Below are 18,285 nucleotides of genomic sequence, written 5' to 3' on the forward strand. Positions count from 1 at the left end.
AATCTCTGTTATTCTCGTTGTCTTTTCCTGACCCACTCTGCTTACTTTTAACCAAAATGCTATTTTGTTCTCAAGCCTTGATATTTTGAATTCACCATTTCCTGAATTCTCCCATCCAACCCCTTGCCCACACCCCCCACTTTATTGATTTAAAGCCCTGTCTGCACTCCAGTTGCCTCTGGGCCTCCAGATTTGGGTTGCCCCACTGTAAAACATTCACCAACCGAAACTCAGCACTCTCCACCTGTTTGATTCTCCAGCAATTTGATACAATGGAATGTCAATAAGAGGTGGGGTTGTCCCAGCATAAGAACAGCATCACATCTGTTTAAATTAATTATTAGTCCGACACTTCTTGTTCCTCTTCCTGTGAGGGAATGCCTGTTAGTACTAAGCAATGGAACCTGCATGAAAGTAAGAAACTATAATAGCCTAAAAGTGATTAGATCAAATTTCTGTGACAGCTGAAGTTGAAAATACCATCATAAATTCATTTATTCTTCAGACTAAGCAACAGATGATATAAGTTTAACTAAACAAAAAGAGCACTTCATTATGGTCCAGAGCCACATTGTCATCTCAGGCCACAGAAAAGATTCACACTCATAAATTGCTCAAACTCAGTCAGGGCTCTCTGGAAAGACAAGGAAGGCAGGTGACATAGTTATTCCAAGTCAGTATCAGTACTGTCAACACATTAGTCCAGTAGATCCCTCTTTGCATTAAAGGAGAACCCTCAAAGCAAATGACTGCTTGCCCTCTTTGTCGTAACAAGAAGCAAGGTATTACGAAAAAGCTTGCATGAAGCTGCACTCGTCGAAATTGGTAAATGATAGGAAGGTGCACTTTGAAGAAATTGTTGAGTCTTTTTTCTATTAGTAGCATGTTTGAAAAAACATTAATGACAAAGGGAAATACTCTTATTTGATATAACTACAATTTTGAAGCTACAAAAATCACAACTCATACAGTTAAGAGCTTACAGACTGATAGCTGTAATAACATCTTCAACATGCTATCATCCTAACAGAACAGAGATCTAGAAAACACACCCAAGGCAACACAAATTACTTCACGTACAAAAGGTCTAATAAGAGAAATTAACCAGCCAATTTACTTTGGAGTTTGAATCTGCTGGGAATTAACACATTCAAACGGAATTTATTTACAATGTAGTACCATGGTCCATTATACTTGTCACGTTATTAAACCCCAAAGTAGGTCACTGAAACATAATTGATTTAATAGAATAGCCAGAGGACCCAATATCTGGGTCCTTCAAATGGATCTGCCAGTGATTTGCTCCAAAATTTTACTTTTCATTGTTTAATTACAGTAAGTTCTGGAAATGCTTTATTTGAAAGTAGATGAGCAGTCTGGGAAAGCTGCTCCTCCGGTTGGAAACAAAACTGGAGAACAAGTCAAAGTAGGAATTTTTAAGTATCTTTTAGCAACCAGCACAGAAATCTGGGAATAGGATGACCATGAGCTCAAGGCGTGCTTGAGTGCGGAAATGCTTGCTCAATACAAGCCAGCTTCTGTTTGTACTAAGCTCATTGTTGGAAGAATGCATAAATGAGCATATAAAATTGTATTAATGAATGTGGAGGGAATAAAATGGCCAACTTGATGGCAAGTTGTGCCAGCAGCTGCCACTTACTTTGACAGTTGGGCACACTTTCAGCCTGCAGGCATGATCCAAAACCAAGTCATCAACTGAAGTCTCTGCCTGCAGAAATACATAAGCTGTCTTATTTTTATTACAGCAATTTCTTTGGAAGCAGCAATATATAGCAATATGTCTTCTATCAGCTGAAAAGATGTCAGCATTGTTGAGTGTGTGGAGATGTTAAAACCATCCCCACAGCCTTGGCTGAAAAAGTGAGTACAAAGACCAATAGTCAATGAAAATACAGAAAGAATGGAAACTATATTTTATTTAATATAATTAAATATTAGAATAGGGAAACTATATTAAATAAAATACTCATTAACAACTGTATTGTCACACTAAGAAGTGTAGTCCAGGCACTCTTTTGTTTTGAGCATATTTGAGTCTTTACATTATGTTAAGGCAAGAGATTTAGTGCAGCCATTTAAATGGAGGGAGATGGAATAAGAGAAAGGAGCGGCTTAAATATATATAAATATTTGTATTAGACAGAAGATCTACAATTAAAATGATCTCAGTCCAGTAGCTGCAAGAGAAATGTTGTAAACAAAGGAGACCACTATACATTGTCTTCATCGATCTCACCAAGGCATTCGACCATGTGAGCAGAGGGGTCTATTAAAGCTGCTGGAGAAAATTGGCTGCCTGCCGAAGCTGCTCAATGTGATCTCCTCTTTCCATGACAACATGATGGGTAAGGCTGGCTATGACGATGCAACATTGGAATCCTTTGAGATCCTCAGTGTGGTCAAAACAGGGCTGTGTTCTGGCACTGACGTGCTTTGGCATATTCTTCTCTTTGTTGGTGTTATATGCCTTCATGTCATATTAGAACTGATACACTAGAACTGACGGAAAGTTGTCCAGCCTTGCCTTCCTAAGATCCAAGTTGCGCCAAGCTCTCATCGGACTGTTGCACTAAGTTGATGGTACCGCACTAACATTACAAACTGAGGAACAACTGCAGGGGCAAGTGGACAGACCTGCTCACACCTGTAAAGAGCTCACACCTGTAAAGAGCTTGTTTTGACCAGAAAGACAAATGTCATGATGCAGGCATACTACCATCCATCAGGATTGACAATGTGACACCGGAGGTTGTTGATAGCTTCACATATCTAGGCTCCACAATCACCAGATATCTGTCACTTGATGTTGAAATCAACACACGCATTGCAAAAGTTACAGCTGCTATCACCAAGCTGAGTGAGAGTGTGAAACAACAGCAGCCTGACTGAGAACACCAAGCTGCGAGTCCACCAAGCCTGTGTCCTCAATGCATTCCACTATAACGGTGAAACCTGGCCAACATATGGCAGGAGAAAAGACTGAACAGTTTCCACCTTTGCTGTCTCAGAAGTATCCTTGGCATTTCTTGACAGGGCAAGGTCACCAATTCAGAGGTCCTGGAGTGTGTTAATTCCATCAGCATACAGTCATTGCTAAGCCAACGATGTTTGTGCTGACTTGGCTGCGTTCATTGGATGATGGTCATATACCCAAAGACCTACTGTATGGTGAATTGACCACTGGGTCAAAACCTTGGGCATTCATACCTCCACTACAAGGACATTTGCAAGTGAGATATTAAGGTGACAAATAGCTGAGAGACGGTCGGTGACGGCCATGACTTCTGAAAGCTGACTGTTCAGAAAGGCATTGAAAGGGGTGAACAGAAATGAAAAACTCAGCTGGCCATGAAGAGGGCCCAGAGAAAACAGAGGTTGGCAAATTATGCACCTTCTCAGCCCAAAGTCATCCTTTGCAGAAAATGCAGCAGAGACTGCTATGCCAGAACAGAGCTCCTGAGCCACATCAGGCGATGATTAACAAAGAGTTGATCACTACAGCACAAACCATCTTATGAGATGGAAGGCTCCTATCATGAAGCAGAGCTAAGTAACCTCACAACCAATGGATCAGCTCAAAGCTCTGCAATCCTACCACATCCAGTTAGGACAGTTAAACAACTAACAAGAGGAAGAGGTTCCACAAATATCCCACCTTCAGCCAGAAGTGCCAAGTGGATGATCCATCTTGGCCTCCTCCTGAAGTCTTCAGAATCACAGATACCCACTCAATTCACTCCAGATGATGTCAAGAAACAGCTGAAGGCACTGGATATGGCAACGGTTATGGGCCCTGACAATATCCCATCTGTGATACTGAAGACTTGTGCTCCAGAATTAGCTGCACCCCTGGCTGTTCCAGTACAGCTACAACATTGCCATCTACCCAACAAAATGGAACATTGCCCAGGTATGTGCTGTCCACAAAAAGCAGAACTCATCCAATCCGGCCAAATACCACCCCTGAAAAATTAACAAAGTGATGGAAGGTGTTGCTGACAGTGCTGTCAAGCGGCACTTGCACAGTAATAACCTGTTCACTGTGGCTCAGTTTGGGTTCTACCAGGGCCATTCGGCATCTGACCTCATTACAGCCTTGGTCCAAATATGGACAAAAGACTGAACTCAAGAGGCGAGGTGAGATTCACTGCTCTTGAAATCAAACAGCATTTGACTGAGTGTTGTCACGATGATGTGACTTGTGCATGAGTGCTATCCATCTGTAATTTCATCAGCTGATCAAACATATATTGAACTGTTTAAAAGAGGATTTTGAAAAGCAAGAAAAGACACTGACTTAAGATGGTTGCCACAAGTCAGCTGACCTCTGGTGTTGCAGGTTGGCCAGTTTTCTGGAAAGTTCCAATGTGAAATACAATTCAGACATGCCACTACACCTTCATGGAATTTCACAGCTGCTGATGTCAAGAACTTCTTCAAAAGATTTACTGAAACATGCCCTGGGCCTCACATTTGCACACCTATAAGGCTACCTCTCAAGTGGAGACAGAAAGTTTACTAGGGCAATAGCCACATGGAAAGGAGTAATAAAGCAGTAATCTGCCTATTTCATCAAGATGTTGATATTCAGGAGTTAGTGGCTGGGACATTACAGAATTTAATTATGCAGGCCATGAAACAAAAGCCACAGTCAGTCCAGACACCAGTTAAACCAACACCTTCTGAAATCATTATGTGGAGAGAGGTCATGTGACTGAAGTAACCATTTTTGAAATCCCTTTCATAAAGCACGCAAGTTGCTAAAACAGTAGTCTGGAAAAACCTGTCACTGGGAAGTAATATTCTCCCCTTCCCTTCTCTCTCAAGGCAAGGTCCTATCTCTAGTAAAGTTAAAAATCCAGCACAGAGAGAAATTTTCATCAAAAGGAACCTCGGGTGCAAAAATCATTGAGGTTTTGGAAAATAAATTGTCTCTGGTAACTGTAGTTTTACATGAGGTTCAACTCCACTCCTGGAACTTCAAAGTCACGGTCATAGCACTAGATACTGGCAAAGGACTCAAAAAGTGAACTGTCAAATTTTTACCTTCCAGCACTGAATTTTAATTTGGCTAAGAAAGTAACTACCTACAGTATAACTTGTAAATTTTGCATACCTGTGTGTGGAAAGATCAAGACGTAGGTTTACCTTTTTAAATATTTTCATATCATTATCTGGATTAACACAATAAAAACCAATCGCTCTTTGTTTTAAACGCAAGAAAGCCTGCCAGGCTTGTTTCTTTGCAATCAGCGTGTAAATGGTTAAGCACAGACATTGAGCAAATACCTTCACCATTCTAACTTCACAAAAGAATTTATTATGGTCAGACTTGGAGTGGTACGATAGGGGAGTCAATTTTACCCATCGTCAGGTGGCTGTAACAGTGTGGCATCATGAAGTCAATGGGAATCAGGGGAAAAACTCTCCACTGGTTGGAGTCAAATCTGGAACAAAGGAAGATGGTGGTGGCTGTTGGAGACCCAATCACATCAGTCCCAGCATATGATTGCACAATGTTCAGCACTTTTCACAACTCCTCAGATACTGAAGCAGTCTGTGTCCATGTGTAACAGGACCCGGGCAACATTCAAGTTTGGGCTGAAAAGTGGCAAGTAACATTTGTGTCAAACAAATGCCAGGCAATGACCATCTTCAACAAGAGAATCTAACCATTTTCCCCTTGAGATTCAATGGCATTTCCATCGCTGAATTCTCACACTGTCAACATTCTGGGGGGGGTTATCATTGACCAGGAACTGAACTGGACCAGCTACAGCTGCAGTTACAAGAACAGGTAAGAGACTGGGAATTCTGAGGCGAGTAACTCACCTCCTGACTATGCCACCTCCAAGATACAAGTCTGGATGGAATAGTCTCCACTTGCCTGAATGAGAGCAGCTCCAACAACAATCAAGTAGCTTGACACCATCCAGGACAAAGCAGTCTGCTTGATTTGCACTCCACCCACCTTCAAAATTCACTCCCTCCACCACCTATGCACAGTGGCAGCAATGTGTTCTATACACAAAGTGCATTGCAGCAACTCACCAAAGCTCCTTCAACAGCACCTTTCAAACCCACAACCTGTACCACCTAGAAGAACAAGAGCAGCAGACTCATAGGAACACCACTTGCAAGTTCTCCTCCAAGCCACACACCATCCTGACTTGGAACTATATAACTGTTCCTTCTCTGTTGGATTAAAATTCTGGTCCCCCCTTCCTATCAGCACTGTGGGTGTACCCACAACAGATTGACTGCAGTGGTTCAAGAAGGTGGTTCACTGCCACCTTCTCAAGGGCAAATAGGGATGGGCCTTGCCAGTGATACCCACATCACATTAAAGAATGAAAAAAAGTTTGTAATATTTCAGTTGGATATAATATTGATCATTGTCCAGTGATCAATATTATACATTCTTCTATGGATTGAGAGAATTATCTGCTACAAAGTAAAGATAAATATGATCAGGACTGAATTCAGCAGAGATGGAATTATTGAATACTGTAACAACAGCCATCAGCAGGTCCTTGAATTAATTGCTTTTGCAAGAGAAATTCTCAAGCTATGATAAACTACCAAGACAATGGAGGCAAAACTCCAGTTTTATAGATGTTTATGCTTTAAAAGGTGTAACTTTCAATCTTCCAATCATAACTTAAAATTTGAAAAAAAGGTAATTTTCACTTTCTGACCAGGAAGTACTGTACTGGCTATAGTGCTAGACTGCAAACTTAATTTAAATTAGATCACTCCAACTTGTTTTTTTGCTGCAGCAGCCAGCAATTTCAGTTAAATGTCTCAGAACAAATTATAGTGCACATACGTGTGGGGGAAGGGCAAGTTAAAAAAAGAAATCACAAATACCCATTTAATACCACAATCAGAGTATTCAAACAGTCAATTGCGCCTATTAAGGGGAAAATGAGTACTCAATTTAATCAGCCTTATTTCAACTGAAATGCACAGCACTGCTAGCCAGGGATAAAGAACATCTTCAGTTAAAAACTATTAAAATTTAGGCAACATTTAACAATTATTTGATGAAAGCCTGTTTCTTTTCTCTCTCCCTCCCACTACCCAAAAAGATATTAACTAAAAACACTGCAAACTGAAACAATGAGGAATCAATTCAGAAACATTGCATATGCTGATGGTGTTTGAACTACATGTAGAAATATTTGTTTCAAGTCCATGCAGTCCTGTATAATTAGCCATGCTTCTAATTTCTTCGTTGCCTAGCAAATTCTCTCTCTGCATTTCTTTAGGCATTCAATTCTCCACAAATAATAAATCAAGAACTGAACTACAGAAACACAATACAAAAAGGTACTTTACTTACATATCTTCATACTCTGGTGTTGTGCACTTCTGCAGTTACAGGAGCAGGACACATTGGTATGTGAAATGATAGTGCTGTTCACAATTATTAAGTTATACATTAGTAACAATGAGTAGAAACTGCAGCTATAATAGCTTAGGGATCAACTTTTATCAGCCTGCTGTCAGAAACTGACACAAATGTGCATACTTTACACCATGTTCACAGACAAAACTTCTGCTGTGATGATGCATTGACCTGTTCACTGAGGAGAGCGTTTGCTGTTACGTGGTTGTGGGGGTTGGGTCAAAGTATGAGACAGACAAATGAATGAAAGGGTTCAGACAAATTCTCCACTGAAGGCGAAAGTGGTGGTGACAGTGGCAGTGGAATGGTCTAGCCATGGGGGAAGGGAAAAGATTTCTGATTACTCATTAAGAGCCGCCACAGCCAATCAATGCAGCAATCAAAACAGCTAACCTTAAGCTGACCTGTAGTGTAGATGATCTTCAGCAGATGCGCTAGGCCCCATACACCCAGAGTGGTGAGTCTATAAATAACCAAACCAGTTAAAGCAGCTTCTTCCTTTTTGATAACTGTAGCAGCATATAACAATTGCCAAGGGGACTGACAGGTAACATCTGCTTCATCAGTAATCCAGAAACTCTAATAAAAAGACAAAAAAACAGTAGAACAGAGAGGGGCTTTTTCTGCCTCGTCTGTACTAATGAAAAACTATAGAAGCAATTTCTGAAATTTTAACATGTTTAGCTAATTCAGGTGAATAAGAATTCAAATAATAGTTTTAGGAATGTAAAATGAAAACAATCAATTTGTAGTGAGATCTGAATGGCATAAAAAAAAGTCTTCATTAGGCTTTTATTGATGAAAATCCGAGAGGAAATGCTTGCTTTAGTACAAGCAGGCCAAAAAAAATGAAAACAGTTTCCTCCAGAGGGAAAAATAAGCAAAACCAATCAGACAGTTCACAGCCTTAGAAAGTGGTAATAAAAATGGTAATAAATGTGAAATACATCTTGCAGATACTGTCTCCTAAATTTTTTCTAAAGATTGTCTGTCTACATATTCTGTCAAAAAATATGCATTTTATTTCCCTCCCTGCAGACTATAAAAAAATTGGAAATCAAATTTCTTGTTGGCTTTTGTCATGTTTATTACCACAGTCAGAACTTTTTAGCTGTACACATTGCATAGACTCGAGGGTGGAATTCCTCAACGAGAAATTGGAGAAAACCCGATTCACTCTAATTAATGGCATATTCGAAAGCTGTGCATATCCATCATTTTGTCAGAAGGTTAATTACAGAGAAAAAAACAGGAGTCTCCCATTTTTTGGGAGAGGAACGCATCCCTAAGATGCTCTGACCATTGTATTATTGCATAGCTGTTCTTCATGAAAACCTTCTAGGACTACAGTTAAGTTTCTGTCTGAGCTGTGATTATAAATTTATGACTCACTCCATTTGTTTGGCTTAGTTAAAAAGATAAGATTTTAATGTAAAAAGATGAAATACATTTATTTGGCTAATACTGATTGCTGTAACAATCTTCAAGTTATTCTGACAATGTGTTCAGTTTTTGTACATCAATACATTAAGCAGGGTTCCTTTTAGGGATTACAGGATGTATTCTCATTGGTTGGTAAGAGTTACCTAGTTGTGCATTATATAGATGTTTTCTTGCAGTATTAATCAGCATCTCTGACAAATCAGGAATAACTTCATGATCATAAAGAGTTGACATAAAGATGACAATACTTTTCCGATTACTTAGTGAATACTTAAATTTAGCAAATTCTCTGTAAAGGTGTGCCTTTAAAGTTAATGTTTCTTTGGGAATTTTAGATCAATTTTCTGTTGTTGGATTCCAGGAATCAGGCACCTTAATGTTTAAACTCTGCAGCATTGTCCATGCTTGCCAGGCAGACACAAGTTCTCCAATACTCCCCTCATTAGACTCGAGCTCTATCCCACAAACTACAACTCATCTAAAACCCTACAGGCCACAACCTGTTCTGTGCTGACCTACTTAACCATCATGCGATCCTCACTGCTTTCCATTAACTCTACTTCTTCCAATGTATTGTATTCAAAACACTTGTCTTTTGTTCACACATCCATTAACTGGCACACCCCATTTTATCCCTATAGTCACCTGCAGTCCCAAGCCAGTCTGTGCCTTCTGATCTTATGATGCTGACCATCTTTTGCATCACCTCCCTGGGTGGATGAAGCCAAATTAAATGAAGTGTTCAAAATGTTTTAAAGATTTGAGAAAATAAATAATAAAAAAAATATTTCTGGTTAGTGAACTGGTGGTCAGTCGCAAAAGGGTGTAAATTTAGGGTTGGTACAAGAAGCAAAAATGAGGATGGTGAGAAGAAATGTTTTAATGTTGTGGATTATTAGAATATTTTACCCCAACCAGAATTAATTACTGCATAGCCTTTGAAAACAATAATAATTTTAATACTAAAAAGGTACCAGAAAACAGTGGATTTATGATGTAGAGCTCCAATGTGGAAAGAATTTTCACCATCAGTGTCGAGGAAAGTGTAGGTATGGGACAGGGTGTTACATCTCCACCTGTGATTAGACCCAACAACACATCACTGGGAGCAGTCAGAAAATTCTGCTATCTTGGATCTATGTTGACAGGCAACCTGTTTCTTGATGAAGAGCTCAGAACACATTGAAAATGCAGCTACTGACTTAAGCCAACTAACAAAATACCAAGATACTTTTCTACAAAGCCTGTATCCTCAACATTTGCTGTCTGGAAATGAAACACGGACAATTTATATCTACCAAGAAAAAAGGCTCAAAAACTTTCATCTCTGCTGTCTATGATGCATTGTTGGCATCACATGGGAAGACAAAGTCACCAATTAAGCAGTTATTTCTAGGGAAAACATGTCAAGCATGCTAGCACTAATCAAGAAAGAAGGCTTTGCTGGCCTGGGCATGTACATAGGATAGAACATGGCCGCATCGCCAAGGATATGCCATACTTGGAGGTAGTTCCTGCCAAGAGACCACTGGGCACCCAAAGTTCTGAGTCAAAAAGAGACATGAAAGCCCTCAACATCAATCACAACAAGTGGAAAACTCTAGCTGAAAATCGAAGGAAATGGCAACACCAGCTGTGGGCAGGAATTCACCACCACAACATGTGGGATGGGATTTTCCGGTCCCATCGCGGGCGGGACACACTGCAGGTGAGGCGGCACCCCAGCCAGAAGTCCATTGACTTGCAGCGGGATTGGAAGATCCTGGCGGCAGTCAGGTCTGGAAAATCCCGCCCATGGTTTCAAAAGCTCCAAAACAAACACCAGCCTCACAAACAGGTATCAACAGGGTGAAACATTCAGCGTGGAGAAAGCTTCAGCCAGAAAGTGAACAGGCTTTCCACATCGTGAATGTCACATGATGTGTGGATGAAATCAAACAACTGAAGGTTTTTGCTGCCATCAACATCAGATGCCTGAAAAAAAGGAACAAACACAGGCTCACGGCCAAAGTCGACATGGGGGCAAACACAAACATCTTAGAAGTCAGAATCCTGAAAGATACATATCTGGACCGTTGGGAGTCAATGATACAACCTATGACAACATACAATGGGTCACCAATTCATTGCATTGGTAGATTGACATTGAAATACAGCTACGACAGGTCTGCATGAAAACCAGAAATATTCTACCTGGTGGACACATGCAGACCAGCAGCACCAGGGTTACTCGTGTGCATGGAACTAACATTATGACCTTAAACGAGATCATCAATGCACCAATCGTGGCAGAAGAGGCCAAAAATAATTGCAGTGAGACAGTCCATGATGTACAACAGATAAACCCAGACAGATTTGATGCTATAGGAAATTTCAGAGGTGATGCTGTATACAGCTCAGAAGAAATGCAATCCTGTCTATTGACATTCCTAGAAAGTGCAGTCTGCACATACGGGAGAAGCTCAGCATGAGTTGAATGACATGGAGCCTAATAGCATCTCCCATCATGTGCATCAGCACACTGACTGGTGCAGCTCCATTACATGCATACAGAAAAGAGGACGACACAATCCAGTATGCTTGGACCCAAGACATCTAAATCTCACTCTAAAGAGATAACAGTGAACAAAAAGCAATATAGTTCCAAGTCAGGATGGTGTGTGGCTTAGAGAGAAACTTGCAGGTGTTCCCTAGCATCTGCTGCCCTTGTCCTTCAAGGTGGTAGAAGTCACGGATTTGGAAGGTACAGTCAAAGGAGCCTTGGTGAGTTGCTGCAGTGCTTCTTGTGGATGGTACACACTGCTGCTACTATGTGTTGGTGGTGGAGGGAGTGAATGTTAAGGTGGTGGATGAGGTGCAATCAATGAGCTGTTATATCCTAGATGGTGTCAAGCTTCTTGAGTGTTGTTGGGGCTGCACTCATCCAGGTAAGTGGAGAGTATTCCATCCATCACACACCTAACTTAAGCCTTGTAGATAATGGACAAGCTTTGGGGAATCAGGAAATGAGTTACTTGCTGCAGAATTCCCAGCCTCTGAACTGCTCTTGTACCAGAACATTTATATGACAGGTCCAATAACATATATATTATAAATACAAAAAATTTAACCTATTTATACTTTATCAGTCCTGTGTGTATGATTGGCAAATTTGCATAAAAGAGCCAGAAATACATCAAAGTCCCAACTCCCTTCCTTGGAGCATGTTGATCACTCGCCCAACATCCTGCCTACATTAAAACTGGAAGTTGGCAGATTGAAGTAAGTATTTTAATTCTTTAATCTCCCATTAATCCCTATCTTTTTGTTGCTTTCCATCTGAAGATAAATACTGCCCCCTCTCCCTGCCCAAGGTTTCTGCTTTATTACTGGAGGAAATATCCATTATTTCCAAAATATAATGTGAAATAGTATGAACTAAACATTATTCACAGGAAATATCTTGAATTTTTCACCAGAATACAAACTATAGTAAATATCTTTGGACTTTCCACATAATAGAGACATTTTGCATTAGTTTTTCATAATATAATTTTTTTTTTTTGCTTGCTACTGTAAAATTCAAGGAACCCAGTCATTCTTTTACCAAGTGTGTAAAAGCTTTACAGAAAGCTAAACTATTTTCAGACAGTCCATCCAAGGCTAGCAGCAGTCATGATGTCTGGAATAGCTCTCAACTAGCAGAACAATGGCATCAGTTCAAGTCCATCATAAATTCTCAGCATTAGTTACTTATGCTTCATTATTTGAAGAGAAGAAAAAAATGCTTAGGTAGGCAACTATTATAGCCAAGTTGTACATTCAAATACAATGCTGATAGTGGATCCTACTCCATTTTCTTCAAGCATAATTGTACAAAGTTGCAAGCTACAAAGTAAAATAAAAACATCCTCTTACTGAAAGGTCACATTGCTTATAATGCAGGCAATAAGCCCAATGGTCCCCTTGCCATTACAGCACTTGAGACAACACTGACATTCCCTATGCCCAGGAACACTCATTTAACTGAGTTAGTACAGCTGCACAGACTAAACAGAGCAGAAATTTCCAGACATGCATCTCAACTGAACCTAAACTGTCTGCTTGAAATGGTAATTTTACTTTGTGCTATATCTGTTGATTCAACATTACAATTAAGTTGAGCAAACAAAAGGAAGTGATTCAGAAATACAGACCAGTTGAGGGAAGTCGTGCATACAGTTGTTGCTTAATACACATAAAAGCTATTTTATCATACCAAAAAAGGAAATACCACTAAGTATCTATTGCATATTAAATCTGTTTCATGGGATACACTCCAACAATACCTTTTATGCAAAGCTTGCTACCATGTGTAAAATCATTATAGTGTTTGTTAACCCTTTAATTGATGCCATGATATGAATCTTCACACCCTGTGACACATGCAGGAAGGTCTGATTAACAATCCATTAGACTCACTGAATAAATGTAGTCAAATTCACCTGCTGGATTCTTCTCCTGGTACATCCTATTTATGCCTCTCATACATTTGATTTTCCATTCCCTGACCTTCCTCACCTAGTCACCTACATACTGGGCCACCTGTACACTCCAGGTACTCCTCTTTCTGCCTTCAGGCTCCTTCCAATTTGTGTATCTTTGCACTCTACCATATCCATTTTAATCCTTTTGTTCAGCTATTTCCCTGCCACACACGCTGGCTGAGGTTACCATACTGAAAACATTTCCTCTTTTGACCCTTTACGATATTCTTTTTCTCTTAAATGGGTTGTGGAAGTCGCTGGCAAGGCCAGCATTTGTTGCCCGACCCTAATTGCCCTTTAGAGCAGTTAAGAGCCAATGGGCTTTGTTGTGGGTCTGGAACCCACATGTAGACCAGACCGAGTAAGGATGGCAGATTTCATTCCCAAATTGACATTAGTGAACCAGATGGGTTTTTATGACAATCAATGATGGTTTCATGGTCACTATTACTGAGACTAACTTTCAATTTGAGATTTATTAATTAATTGAATTCCACCAACAGGAATGTGGTGGACTTTGAGCCCTAGAGCATTAGCCTGGGCCTCTGAATTATTAGCCCAGCAACATTACCACTATGCCACTGTCTCCCCACATAAGGGGGAAACCAGTGGATGTGGTATATTTGGATTTTAGAAGGCATTCAAAAGCACACGAGGCTGTTATACAAGATTAGAGCGCAGAATAGGAGATAATATATTAGCATGGATTGCAAATTGGTTAATAGACAGAAAACTGAAAGTAAGAATAAACTAGATGACAAGATGTTACCAGTAGAGTGCTGCAGGGATCATTCCAATCTATATCAATGACTCAGATGAGGGACCAAGTATAAGATATCCAAGTTTGCTGAATGCACAGCTAGGTGGGAAAGTAAATGGTTATGAGGACATAAAGAAGCTGCAAAGGATATAGATTGGTTAAGTGATTGAGCAAGGATGTGGCAGATTAAATAAAAATGTGGAAATATGAAATTATCCACTTTGGTAGAAAGAATTTAAAAGCAGAGTAAATTTGTTAAAAGGTTAGAGACTAGTGAAGTTAGCATTCAAAAGGGATTTAAAGGTCCTTGTACATGAATCAATGAGGTTCAATCAAGAGTGCAGGAGAGCATGCCAGGAACAGCACCAGGCATACTCAAAGATGCCAATTTGGTGAAGCTACAACACAATGCTGGACAATTAAACAACTAACAGGAGGTGGTGGCTCCACAAACATACTCATTCTCAATGATGGGGAGCCCAGCACATCAGTGCAAAAGACAAAGCATTTGCAACCATCTTCAGCAGAAGTGCCAAGTGGACGATCCATCCCGGCATCCTCCTGAGGTCCCCAGCATCACTGATATCAGTCTTCAGCCAATTCACCCCATGTGATATCAAGAAATTTATTAGGGATGGGCAATAAATGCTGGCTTTGTCAGTCATGTCCACATCCAAATGCAAAGAATAAGTCAAAAATGAGATGGCTAAAGGCACAGGTTACAACCAAGGTTGTGGCCTCTGACAACATCCCAGCAGTAGTACTGAAGACTTGTGCTCCAGAACTAGCAGTATCCCTAGAAGTGGCGCAGAAGCTTGTGTGCTCCAATGATCCCTTGAGTGATGCAGTCCAGAGTTCCTTGCTCCTGATACAGCAACCTACGGCAGCAAGATCACAGGGGGATGGCAGCCAAGTGCAGTCCAAAGAGTCCTCAACATCAGAACAGTTGAAGGAAGACTGTACATCACATCAGCAACAAAGTCAGAAGATGTCTACAGCAACATGGTGGTCTCAACATCGTGGTTTGTCAAGTCACCAAAGTCTGACCATCAACCCATCAAGGTCATGTGGATAACGTCAGAGACTGAAGGGCCTACATTAAACAAAGTTAGCACAAAGTTAAACCAAGGGTCCATTTGCCAAGTCCTGTAGCAATGGGAATTGGCAATGTAGACAGGGCTTTGAACTTGGGAGTCCCGAGACAAGGATCTGCACCCAAGCGACAGATGCATGAAGGTCTTCAGATCCTTGTGTTAGGACAGATGTGTGTTTGGGCAGTAGCATCTATGACTGAATAGTCCTCTTTAGGATACTCTGCTCACCCCAAATGGAGATGGGTCTAGAAAAGTTGCCCTAAAAATAGGTTGCCCACTTTTTCCAGGCTGGGGAACCACACCTTGCAGGATCACTGTCTTTTTGGTCAAAGAAAGAAAACTTTAAATTTTGCAACTTGGGAACTGTGAGGGACTAAGACGTCACACTGTAATTTTTTTATATAATGTGTATGGGTATGCTCATTGCTATTTCTAAAATTTTAAAACTGAATGAAGGCCTTTTAAAATGGCTGAAAGTTTGTGACCGCTGACCAAAAGAAGCTACTTGGCAGTTTCAGGAAAACCCGCACCTCGTTATCTCTGAGGAGCCACCAACAACCCCTTGTGGACGGTATAGTCCAACTTCAAAGACAGCTATACAAAGGCCATCCACATTTAATGACCCAGGCTGGCCAGAAGGGGATGGATTGCCCCACAACCTTTATTTAAAATCTTAATGGCTGAGACATTTAACAACCTTTGGAACCCAGATGATGGATACATGTCCTTTGTAAAAAAAAAAGACCCAGTGGAAATGTGGGAGTCATGTGACATGGGCCTCTGGCTTGTGGAACAAATAATATTGCCTTGCTGAACTGCATAGCTCAGTCTGCTGTTTACCATCTAACTTGCAGCCTCACAGACAAGGAGTTCTGCCTAGGTGGAATACCTGGTCCCCATCTACACTGCTTTTGCTGGAAATTCGGTACCATCACCTTCAAGACTGATTCATCTCTATATGCGTATCTCATTGTACGAAGTCAACACCACCAGAAACAAATTATCCAGCATTGGTTTTCAGCTCACCAACCTCAGTAAAGGAAAATCTCATTGGACTTTGATTCTGGACTCTGGAACCCATGTGAAACAGTTTTACTTTTCTCTGTGGTCTCTGTACTATAAATCTTTCTGTTCTCTATTCCTCTTTTTACTATCTGAATGCAGGAGGGTTGTGGGGCTTGGGTTTGGAAGGTGCTGTCTAAGGAGTCTTGGTGAGTTCCTGCAGTGCATCTTGTAGATGTTACACACTGTTGCCACTGTGTGTGGTGGTGGAGGGAGTGAATGTTTGTGGGGTGCCAATCAAGTGGGATGCTGTGTCCTTGATGGTATCAAGCTTCTTGAATGTTGTTGGAACTGTACTTATCCAGGCAAGTGGAGATTATTCCATCATACTCTTAACTTGTACCTTGTAGATGATGAGCAGGCTTTGGGGAGTCAGGAATTGAGTTACTCTCCGCAGGATTCCTAGCCTCTGACCTGCTCTTGTAGCCACAGTATTTATATGGCCAGTCCAGTTCAGTTTCTGGTCAGTGGTAACCCCCAGATTTTTGACAGTAGGGGATTCAGCGATAATAAAGCCATTGAATGTCAAGGGGCAATGGTTAGATCCTCTCTTGTTGGGGACAGTCATTGCTTGTGTGCAAATAAACTAACCCTTTGTGTTCATCTTATCTGAGTTTGCTATGGGTTATTAATAGAAAATTGGATCACACTAAAGGGGCTGGGAAATACACCACCACTTACAAAAAGAGAAGCAAATCAAAACACATTTCTTTTTACAGAAGGGTGGTGAGGGGGGAAATTAGTGCTGTTTCAATTAACCCCCCCTCCCCGATCTGTAACAGAAATTGGGAGCTCAAATCCGGGATCACCCATTAGGATCTGACCAGCATCCAAGTAAGACAAGCCAAATCTGATATAAAAGGGCCAATTGGAAACCAAAAGGAAAATATTAGCGGCTGGAACAAATTTAAAAACACAAGGAACTTAATCACAGCAAATTCCTTTTCCCTAACACTAAGAAAATGGCATCTTTTGATGCCCAGATGTGGGTCAAGCAAGGAGATCTGAATGTTGAAACATTAGCATCCCTCAGCAAAGAGCAACTGAAAGCTGTACAGGGAAGTACAGTTAAAGTTACCCAGTAAAGTGAAGAGAAGTGAACTGATCCAGTTGTTGGTAGAACATTTGGATCTCTCAAATCCGATAAAACAGTTAGATGCTGAACTCAACCATGACTCTGAATCCCCTCCTCTAGCCAAATTTATGCTGGAAAAGCTAAGAATACAGCTAGAATTTAAGGAGAGGGAAAAGAGAAAGAGAGAGAAGACACAAGGGAACAGGAAAGACAGAAAGAATTCCAGCTCCGAAACTTGGAAATGGACCTTGCAGCTCAATGTGAGAGAGAGAGACCAGACAGCTGGAAGCTGTAAAGGAAATCTCTCTCTACGCAGTAGCACCCCCATCTCCCTAACCCACAACCATTCTCTGAGGCCCTCAAGTACGCTAGATTCATTCCCAAGTTCAAAGAAAGTGATGGGAAGTCATTTTTTGTCACTTGAGAAAGTAGCAGTAGCAGCTAAAATGGCCATCAGATATCAGGACGTTTTTAATTCAAGGGCAGTTATCAGGGAGAGCCCAAAGGTCAGCTCCATGCTGACTCCTGATGTGTCCATGAATTATGAGCAGACCAAGGCTGCCATCCTAAGTGCCTACATGTTACTGCCTACACGTTAGTCCCGGAGGTATATTTCCAGCAATTCCAGAACACTCGCAAAAAACACACACAAACCTACCTTGAGTTCAAATGGCTGAAGTAAATTGTGTTTGATCGATGGGTAAGGTCCCTAAAGACCCCACACACCAACAAGGGATTGTGGAAGTTGACATTGTTAGGGGAATTTTAAAACTGCTTACCCTTTAGCTTGAGGATGCAGTTGCAGGAGCAGAGAATCCTCACAGTCTGGGATACAGCACTCACAACGGACAGCTACGATCTCACTCATAGGCCTGGAAACTCAGGCAAACCCTTTCCAAACTATTCCCATGAAC

The 18,285-nt window shown here is 40.9% G+C and overlaps 1 protein-coding gene across 3 annotated transcripts in view; it reads right to left on the minus strand.

Annotated features, from left to right (window-relative positions):
• ldlrad4a (low density lipoprotein receptor class A domain containing 4a) overlaps positions 1-18,285 on the minus strand; it is a 442,850-nt gene that overhangs the window by 187,551 nt on the left and 237,014 nt on the right. The gene's annotated exons all lie outside the window — the stretch shown is intronic.

This window comes from Carcharodon carcharias, chromosome 6 (genome assembly GCF_017639515.1).
Source record: "Carcharodon carcharias isolate sCarCar2 chromosome 6, sCarCar2.pri, whole genome shotgun sequence".
Classification (NCBI taxonomy): domain Eukaryota; kingdom Metazoa; phylum Chordata; class Chondrichthyes; order Lamniformes; family Lamnidae; genus Carcharodon; species Carcharodon carcharias.